We start from the raw sequence: 10,833 nt of genomic DNA, 5'->3' as shown, positions 1-10,833 counted from the left end.
GTTTAGTTTGTACACTAGATATTTATAAGTTAGTAAATTGTAGTTTCACTTAGGAATTGTATATTTTAATTGATGTTTAGTTTCTTTTTCTTCGAGATATGGTAGAGCATGGGAAGGTAAAATTCGAGAAAGTTGACAATTTGATGAATGTTTTGGATGCATTGACAAAATTGTGAGCACAAAGAATTTTAGATGGTGTTTAGAGTCTATGGGCCCCATGGCCCCTAGCAATTAAACTAAGGTGTAGATACTCCCTTTGCTCTTGAAAAGTGTTCAACAAGTGGGAGAATGTTAGGAAAATGGCATCTCAACCTTGCATTTACATAAGTTTACTATTTATAGTAAGTTTATATTTGAACATAAATTAATTCAAAATTTTCCCCAAAGTTAAAAATTGGCTAAATAAGCATACCTGTAGATTAGTTAGTAAATTGTAGTTTCACTTAGGAATTGTATATTTTAATTGATGTTTAGTTTCTTTTTCTTCAAGATATGGTAGAGCATGGGAAGGTAAAATTCGAGAAAGTTGACAATTTGATGAATGTTTTGGATGCATTGACAAAATTGTGAGCACAAAGAATTTTAGATGGTGTTTAGAGTCTATGGGTCCCATGGCCCCTAGCAATTAAACTAAGGTGTAGATACTCCCTTTGCTCTTGCAAAGTGTTCGACAAGTGGGAGAATGTTAGGAAAATGGCATCTCAACCTTGCATTTACATAAGTTTACTATTTATAGTAAGTTTATATTTGAACATAAATTAATTCAAAATTTTCCCCAAAGTTAAAAATTGGCTAAATAAGCATACCTGTAGATTACTATTACAATAACATTTCTGGATTTGAGTAAATTAAAGTTTTCATTTTTGAAAGTTGTGAATGAAAGTTTTAAAGACAATTTTGAAGTCTTTAGAGGCTACAAAACAACCCAAATTTGTCATAACTAGAATATCTCATTATATCTTGATAGAATGCTTCATGAGCTTTCCAGTGCTTCTAACAATTTGTCGATCAAACGCCCGATTCAAAAGTTATGGCCTCCAAAAGTTGGGTCTCCTGAAATAAGATATAAAAAAAAATTGGACACTAAAATGAGTTGTGAAAGGGGGTTACACATGTTGGTGTTTTTTTTGACACATCATACGGCATCATGGATTGGAAATTTGTTAGGTGTCACCTTTTTGGTAGTTGTAGTTCATGGTTTTGTAATACTCTTTAATATTTTTATGTATTGTATCTCCTATATATTAGGTGCATGAGATGGAGGTTGTGTGTAAAAGTCTTACAACTATTGAGTACCTCTACATCTTTGGTAGGTGATACTCTTGTTAGAAGCTTTCTCTACAAGTATATTGTATTATACTTGTAGCGTAAGAAATTAGGATTCATCAAAAGATAAGTAGATCAAAACAAAACACAAGACATGATAACATAATCATAAGAATACTCAATGCAAATGAACCTAATTCCAAAGCACATTCAATAGAGGTATGGAAACAAAGCATTCAAAAGTAAAATTATGCAAACCATATGCTTCTTCCATGCGGCTCCATTGTTGTTCTTTCCTCTTCAATAGTTTTGTGGATCTCACCTACAAGTGCTCACACAATTGAAAGCAAAAAGGCTCAAGAGTACTAGAAACGAAAGTTCGGTAAAAATTCGAGATTCATGCAGGAATTGATTGAAGAAAACATCCAATTTATAGAAGAATTGGATAAATGAGCAAATTAGTATGAAAGAGATTTGAATAGAAATTCAAATCAATAATAGCATATCTATGACAAATTGCTATGCAAAGAGGCTTATGACAGATTTTATGACAAATTGCTATGACATTTTATGACAAATTCTATGACACATTTCTATGTCAAGAATTTTATGACAATTTTGGACAAATTCTATGACACATTTCTATGTCAAGACAAAACTCTATGACAAATTGCTATGTCAAGAGTATGACGCATGAAGCACACAAATAGGGAGAACTAGAGACAAGATAATTAGGTGGAATTTGAATTAGAAAATTAGAAAATAGGTGGAAATTAGGAATTAATGAAAATAGGAAATTAGAAATTGAAAGAAATTAGAAATTAGGATTTAGTGAATTAATTAATAATTTTTCATTTATTAATCAATTCACAAAGAGGAATAATTAGACAATTAAATGAAGATTTAATTGTAATAAGGAAACTTAGGATAAATAAGTAATTTATTTAATCCTAAAGGAAGAAATGACAAATTAGGTTAAATGATTGAATCATGAAACCCTAGAAGACGAATTAGAAATGCGAGGATGATAATTAGGTCTATAATTGACTTGATCATGTTTTGATTTGATAAATGACCAATGCGACAAAATGATTTGATTGATAGATGCGCCAATTGAGACAAATAACGATCGATGACAAATCGGTTGAAAAATGACAAAATTGACAAAATAGATTGCAAGATGACAAGATTAGACATGACCACGATCGATGACAAATCGATCGCAAAATGACAAGATTGAAGGATTGATGATAAATCGACAAGATTGATAAATCGGTCGCCAAATGATAAGATTGAAAACAGGACAAAACCCTAATTAGGATTGACGATGTCCAAAATGATAAGATTGATAGGAGGACAAAACCCTAATTAGGATTGACGATGTCCAAAATGATGACAAATGAATATGCACATTGATGCGACAGGGTAAAATCGATCAAAATCATGACTGAATATTGTTGTCGACAAGACCAAATTCAAGGATGAGATGATTGAAGAATATAGAAGAATGACTCGATGTTCGCAAATGATAAAGACCAAATGCGTGACATAGGAGAAATGTTAATGCGACGCAAAAACCTAAAATGAGGCAATGCACAATTGTTAAAGTATGACCTTGCAAGCGTTGACCATTTTTGGGTGTCTACAATACTATTCATTTATGAATAGTATATTGAGTAGCTTTTGGAATGTTGGGTCTTTCTCCCTAAAGGGTTTTCTCCATGATGTATCTTGTGTTTATTGTTTATCTATTTTCTTGTTGTATATCTTCTTCTATATGTATTTCTTATTCTATAAGAGTTTGACTTTTAAGAATCTTTGCATAATCCCCACACTTGATTAGTGTTAGAAAGAGTTTTTTGCACCAATGTGCTGGTAAGGAGTGTGATATTTTTTAGAATCTTTGTGATATTCTATGTAACACATCCCTTTGGGATTTGATTCAAACTCACCTACATACCACTTGTTGATGCAAGAAGCCTTACAAAATGTTGTTGTCTCCCCTTCTAGTAGATCAAATGATTTAGTAGTCTTATTTGATTGTATGTATGAAACAAAGGTGGATATTATGTTCAAACAACATGAATTACCTTTTAAAAAATTTAGAATCAACATGATCCCATCATGATCATACCAAGCATTAATGAACATAAGATAAAGCACACCTTGATTGATAATGTATTAGGTCTTAATGTTTGTAGCATAGACTTTTTATATCACATCAAGTGGCTTTGATATTTTTGGTACATAGTCATTAGGTACAATCACGTTACCTATTATAGTAGGACCCATGATTGTACCCATTCCTATTTATGTCATGCTTGATACTCTCACATACAATATTATCCTAGGTAAACCATGGATTCATATTATGCAAGCAGTCTCATTACTCTTCATCGCACAATAAAATTCATACATGACAATAAACTTTACACAAGCAAGGCTAATCCTAATCCATATAGTGGTATCCATGTATCTATAGATGTTTGTATTTATTTTTAAATACCCAACCTTAATAGAATATTAAAATAGAAATATTTTTGGATGATGTAGGATTTTCCTACACCATTGGATACAGCTACATTAGACACCTAAAGGAGAAAAAATTTATGAGCTAGATCTCACAAAATGGAGTTAGATGGTAGAACCATCCTTTCAAGTTGTAAATTAACTCTAACAAAATCCATCACTATAGTAGGTATGTCCAACTATTTCTTCTTACTCATCTTCCAACACCTAGCCAGAACAAGCATCCTATTTCTCTAACAACTTTTCTCTACACTCTTCTCCCTAGATGTGGAATTAGCTCCACCATAACCCTACCTCATCAATTATATTTTTTTTTCAATCTTTTTCCATGTGGAATCTATTCAAACATCATTTGACCTCCTCCAAATATATTATGCAACCTCTTCTACACTCACTATCTCAACATACACCTTCCTAGCATCCTCCATTGCAACATATACAATCTTTTTTTCCTTTTCTATCTCTTTCTTTGTAACCAAATTATTTATACATGACTTCTCCATGCTCTCCATCATCCTCATGCCATGGAAAGGACATTTAACTTCTACAACATCACCAAGAACTGCAATCTCTCCATTTTTTTCTTTCATGCCTTCCTTAAGACATGCTTTGAAATATTCTTACTTGAAATTTTCAAAGGACAAATGTTTTATTTGATTTGGTTTAATAATTTATAGCAAACAACACATTTGTAATACCCAGAAATACTTATTATGATAAGAACAATTTCATAGAATGAGTTTTTTTTATATTATTGCAGCTATCATTATTTCTGAACACATCTTCTGGTTAACACTATTTTAGACATACCATATCAAATTAACTAATAGGAGCGCCATGCCTATATGATGTTGATTTAAATATCACCTTATCTATGTATGGCATCCAAACTCTTATGAATGACACAATAATTCATTTATTTTTTAATAAGTAAATATTTGCAGAGGGACAACACCCTTGTATTAAACAAATGAATGACACGATACGGGATAGAAGAATTGTTGGTTGTAGATTGAGCTTGAAGTCCTGCAACACGTGGCAGGAGTCTTTCTGTCACGGCGATAGTATTGCTTCTGACCAATCAAACCTGGGGTTTCATCCAGGTTGCAGATGACAGGGTTTCCGTCCTATATATGCTGCTTACAGAGCTCATAAATCAATAAGAGAAGACATAACATAATGAGCCTCTTACACATCCATCTCTCCTTAAATACTAGCTTCATCAAAAGGCATCGATCCATCTAGAAGCCTCCTTAAATGACTTATGCACAATATTGGATATTGTGTTAATTATTAAATTGACCCCCCATAATGATTCACCTAGGATAAACAACTTAATAACTTAAAATGGCCTCAATTTAAGTTATATCGATGAGTTATAATATTTGATCTCCAAACATTAGCTTTTTTGGGATAAGTCATCAATTATTTATTTATCCTCTTTATTAATTGGTTAATTCTAGTCTAGGGGATGAGGGTGGCTAGAATTGGACTGACATTGGTCTATCAAAAGAATGGGGACATTACATGCTTCTTTATCTTCAACAAGAGATAAGAAGAATATAGCAATTAGACATCAAAGATTATTATTCTAAAACTCATCCAACTTCTAAGTGATATTGTAGGACAATATTATATTTAAATTTCTATGAAGTATCACCATATAATGTGTTTCTATAATGAAAAAATGCATAAATACCTACATAAGTCATCACAGTTTTCAACATCTTCTATATTTAGAAAATATTTAATTATGATGTTTTCTTTATGATAGAAATACATCGTACTTATAATTTGATAGATAATTTCTATGCCTAACCTTATTTTTATAGATACAAATGCAAGCACTTTATTACAAACCTAATATTCTTTCAACAACAAGAAGATTGAATATGATGCTATCACAAAATCATTAATATCATTTACCAATTCTTCTATTTCTTAACTATTGGTAAAAACAAAGAAGTAGAAGATTGTGAAAAAAGAATGTATGTGGTATTTTGCCATCATGTTTTGTTAGGTTTTCATGTTTTGCAACAATTCTGATTTCACTTATTCAACTTTGTTTGCCTACATTGGTGAGGTCAAAGATGGCTAGAAAAGAATACTTCAAATTGAAAGAGAGGAATTCCTATAGAATTGATAGAAAAAATTGTGAGAACATTAATTCTTTGTATTCCTTTCTCGCATCTTTAACCTCACTGCTATAAATAAACAAAGCTGAATAAGTGAAAACAAAATAGAAGTTGAATAAGTGAAATTAAAATTGTTGCAAAATATAGAAACCTAACAAAACAACAATGATGGTGCAAAATACCACATACATGTTTGCAAGAAAATGGTACACCTTAGCTTCTTAAATTGGCTCACACATATCTATATTTTGGCTTTGAAAGGCATTCTGAATTAAAATGATCCCATGAAGAGTTGTTGAAAATTCTCCAATCCTATTAATCTGTCAACATAGCCATAGCAAAAGTTAAAAAATACTTCATTGCATTGAAGATTCTCATAGCCATAGCAAAAAGTTAAAAAAAATACCTCACAAACTTCATTGACGATGTTGTTATGTGCAGAAGAGGCATAAAATCTCCTTCTTTATTTGGAGGGGATCCAACCCTTTGACAAGGATCGAAGAGGCAAAGGCGCAAGGAAATCATTAGGCTTGTCTTCTTGTTCTTGCTTCTTCAACAACTCCAGCATCGGTTCCATTGTGCTCAGTAGACTACCCGAAGTTGCCATGTTCTCCTACAAATTTATCTAAACGCTTTGAAAATAAGCTTAGAAGCTACACAATGAAATCGCCTTGAAGAAAATACTTTCAAGTTTCATAAGGTAAACATCCTCAGCTAAATACTATGTTCATGCCAATGCATTAGTTCTGAAATATTGATACGCAAATATGGTAAACATCCTCAGCTAAATACTACCTTCTAACTTGTGTATTAATTGTTCCTTTTGTACACATGGGTTTTTAATTTAGCAGCTCTTTATGTTTTAGTAGTCATAATGCTCTATTGTAAGCATGCCGCATGGTCACTATCAATGTTAAATATCTTAAATTGACCTGTCAGAAAATAATTATTATCTTGGCTATAAGAACATAATTAAATCTTCAGTCATATGTTAGTTGCTCCCAAAAGCTGCTGTTGACATCTTTGGTTTGATTTAGTCATGGTTTTAGCATCCTACAATATCTCTCTTTGTATCATTGTTCCATTTTGTAGTATGTTTTTTAATCTGTGTTTACATTTTAATCTGTTCTCTAAATTTTTGTGCTCACAACAGGCAGTAATGGACACCAAATGGACACCAATTTCAAGGATTCAGTCACATCCTGATATGTTGTATCAGGAAAAATTAAGGTTTGCATTTGTAATAAAATTATTTCAGTGATTTGAGATTAGATTTAATAAATAATTAATTGGAAAGTTGCATTCCCATAGATTAGTTTGTTAGAGAAATAAAAACTTTGTAAACCGTTTATTTAAAATGTAAAATTAATCAAAATATCAAAATATCATTTCATTTTTTGTGCAGATATGATTTAATATTTCTAATATATTTCTTGCTCTACTATTTTTAACATGGTATCAAGAGCAGCATTATTTCATGTGCCTATATGTTTGAATGAAGATTGACTTGCAGTTCGAATGATAAAAAAATGCATAATGAATGTGTTTTAGAAGAAAGAAAGGACAGATAAATCTGGGAAGACAGAGGTATTTTTTATTATTTGAAAATTTGCTGCAATTTAAAGTCTTTTGTGAAGCTGCAGAAATGAGATAGCAGGTTTATTTCACATTTAAATTTTCATGGTTGAAAGATGATCAAGAATCACTACACAACATTTATTTCTTAGAAGGAAGAAAGGATAAGGTATATACAAGATATCTTTTCATTCCTCAAAGAAATGAGGGAAGAAATATAAGAATGTATGTCTAATTTAGGGAAATCTATGCTTATGTGCAAAGACGTCATAAATAAATTAGAACCCACAAATGTATTCGAAGAAAGTGACTATCCAAAACAATGTTGAAATTGATGAACATGTACCAAAGATGTGGAGAAAATGGATAGAATCAATATCACCAAAGAATTTTAATTACTCAAAAGTGTCCTTTTGAGAAAATAATCGAAATGTCATAAATGGATGTGGAATACTTGGTAAACAGGTTTCCCAATGAAGTAGATCTTATAGACGCAAAGAATATTAATACTAAGAATGATGTAGAAGCATTCTCATATGTGGGACTCATATTGCTACAGTCAAAAGAAATAAAATTTTCAAATGTTTGTTTTGTTGAGTTTTCTTTCACATCTAATAGCCACCAATGATTCCATTACATTTCATTTGAATTGTCTATTTCACCTTACAATTAAAAACACGTGTTCATCTTTGATCCTTTATTGAAATATACATATCTAAGGAGATTAATCTCTAGAAAGGTATCTAATTCTATTACACAAACAATGCATGGTAGAATAGTACATTGGCATCTAATTTTACTTTTCAAAGTTTTTTCCAACTTCTCAAAGCTTGCAACAACTAAGAAACAAATCATGATGAACATTGGGTCCAAGAGATCTTATGGTATTGGTTGGGTCCCAAAATTTGTGATTACTCTTCTAAAGGAAACAATCAACTTCAAGGATAGGGAAATGCAATTTTGAAAGTGTATCAATCATCTAACAATTTGGACTTATAAGAGTTGAAATCCTAGATAATCCTTAGAACATATAGTCATGTGGAAATGCATAAATAACCAACCATTAATTTTGGAGAGAAAACTTATACATACAATATTTTGTTTTGCTTGCCAGTTTCTTACATGAATTTTATTGAAAAGTGGAGATCATGAAATATGACTACAAGATGAGTGAAATCTCATACAATCTATTTAATGGGTAGTCTAAAACTTTTAGATGGATCGTCAACATCTAGAATTCAACCACCACATTCTTGTTGAATTGGACTTGATCATTCACCATTGAAATTGAATATACAATTTTATGACATCGGGAGCACAATGATTTTGAAGTATAATAATTTCATAGGATCAGTTACAAAAGTAAAATCCAATCATTAGAATTGACCTTTTTAAAAAGAGTTAGAAGCAATTTGAAAGGAATATGAATATATATGTAGGATATGGGGTTAAGAGAGTGTGGGCACCATACGAAACCAAAAATCATTTTTTGGAGAACCTAACTTCTTCATGTTATGATTTAATGGCATTCTATTATGCATACTTTGTGTCATTGCCTATGGAATTTCACTACCTCCAAGCCTCTGATAAGGCATGGAGAGAGTAGATGAGATTAGGTTTGAAAAAGTCTAGTTTGTCTTCCTACAATGAAGGTAATCCTAATTAGGTTGATGTCTCATGGTTTAAGAAACATCACAAGAGAAATCCTTCTAAGTGGTGTTTCCATTAGGGATACTATATATGGATTTATGGTCATCAAACCCTAGATATGAGACCTGTGCCCTAACATGCTTAAGTCTAGAAGCTAATTTTCATTTAAAAGATTGTTTCCTTGTGTTCATCGTTACCCCTAAACTAATATAATATATGTTGTTTCCCCATATTCATCATTACCCCTATACTAATATAATATATGTTAGATGGAAAAGAGTTAATCAAAGTAGCCCATCCCCCTCCTTCCCATCCCCCTAATTTTTTCTTAAGTACAAGGAGATGACTAACCATGACTTCTATCATTTAATTAATGATCATAATAGGGATTTATACAAACCTTCTTGCACTTGAGATTTTTCGCCATTAAAATTAACCCCCAATGCTTGAATCCTTGAACAATTCTAATATTTACATCAATACAAATGGTCATTTCTGAACTACTTTGAGTGATAGATAATTGCTATAGTTTCATTTAGTGGAAGAAGAATAACTTAGACAACTGATATAAGTAATAACTTCACAATAATTCTTCATCCTTATTTACAAACCACTGATTAATTAATTTAGAAATTTAAATTTGCATTGCAATAGAAGTTATATATGAATTAAGAACAATGTTTATTCTATAGAAGTTATATATGATTTAAAAACAATGTTTATTCTAAAGACACCTACCAAAAAAACTGTTTTATCCTATACTAATAAGACGTGCAATAAATCACTTAATTGAAGGCAGGATTTTGAAATCGTTGAGGGTTTGAATGTTGCATGGTTAACAGAAAATTGTAGACCAAAAGTTCCTATAATATTTTTGCTAATTTATTTCAAATAAATGCATATAATTCCTATATAATACAAGATTGTAGAAGTTCGGTAAATGTTCCAACCTAAAATAATAAAATCTTTCTAAAGCACAGTTCTACAAACATTTTTAAATTCCTTAAAAATCTCTGCAAAATAAAACTAAATTTTGTTGGAATCTTATATCCTCACCTGGAGACTATTGGGGCCGTTGAAGGAGATCAAGATTTCTCCGCTGAGATTATTGTGCAAAATCCTCAGAATCTGCAAGCTCAACATTGGATCGTCCCCAAGAAAGCCCAACATTGAATGTTGAAAATATTTGAAGTGACGTGAGATATTTGATCTCCATGAGAATCGGCCGTCCAGAGAATGGATTTGTATCACCGGGATAACCTGCATGTCAAAAGCATTTAAGAAAGGAAAAATATTTTGTACAAATGTTGAAAAGCATTATTAAATTTGTATTGTCCACTAAATAAAAAATGTATATAGAATTTGTCCAACCTCTTCTAGATTAAGCAGCACAAGATTTGCCTTCCTTAAATGCATGAAGATCTATCAGATTAATTTTCTTTCAATTGGAATTTAATTTTCTTCAATATGTATGGCGATCTCGAGCTCCAATCATGACGGTGCCAAACACTGGCTTTCTCTAGAACATGAAAAACATGTCTTCAAAACAAAGCTATGGGACAAGGTCTATATTCAGCTTCAATTTATAGATATTTCTCCCAAAAATCTCTTCTTTGGAAACTAAATATCAACTCCCAATTTGTGCATACAAACACCAAGTTTCCCTTTGCAGCTCCAA

The 10,833-nt window shown here is 31.4% G+C and overlaps 1 long non-coding RNA gene across 1 annotated transcript; it reads right to left on the bottom strand.

Moving 5' to 3' along the window:
- Positions 1–6,142: 6,142 nt before the first annotated feature.
- LOC131858795 (uncharacterized) lies at positions 6,143–10,406 on the bottom strand. Its single transcript, XR_009359078.1, has 3 exons — positions 10,212–10,406; positions 6,337–6,555; positions 6,143–6,250 (listed from the first exon to the last, which is right to left on the bottom strand). It is a non-coding gene; the product is annotated as an uncharacterized LOC131858795 (long non-coding RNA).
- Between the last annotated feature and the right edge of the window lie 427 nt (positions 10,407–10,833).

The sequence above is a fragment of the Cryptomeria japonica genome, chromosome 10 (genome assembly GCF_030272615.1).
Source record: "Cryptomeria japonica chromosome 10, Sugi_1.0, whole genome shotgun sequence".
NCBI classification, from domain to species: domain Eukaryota; kingdom Viridiplantae; phylum Streptophyta; class Pinopsida; order Cupressales; family Cupressaceae; genus Cryptomeria; species Cryptomeria japonica.
This window is presented reverse-complemented; position numbering and strand designations above follow the sequence as displayed.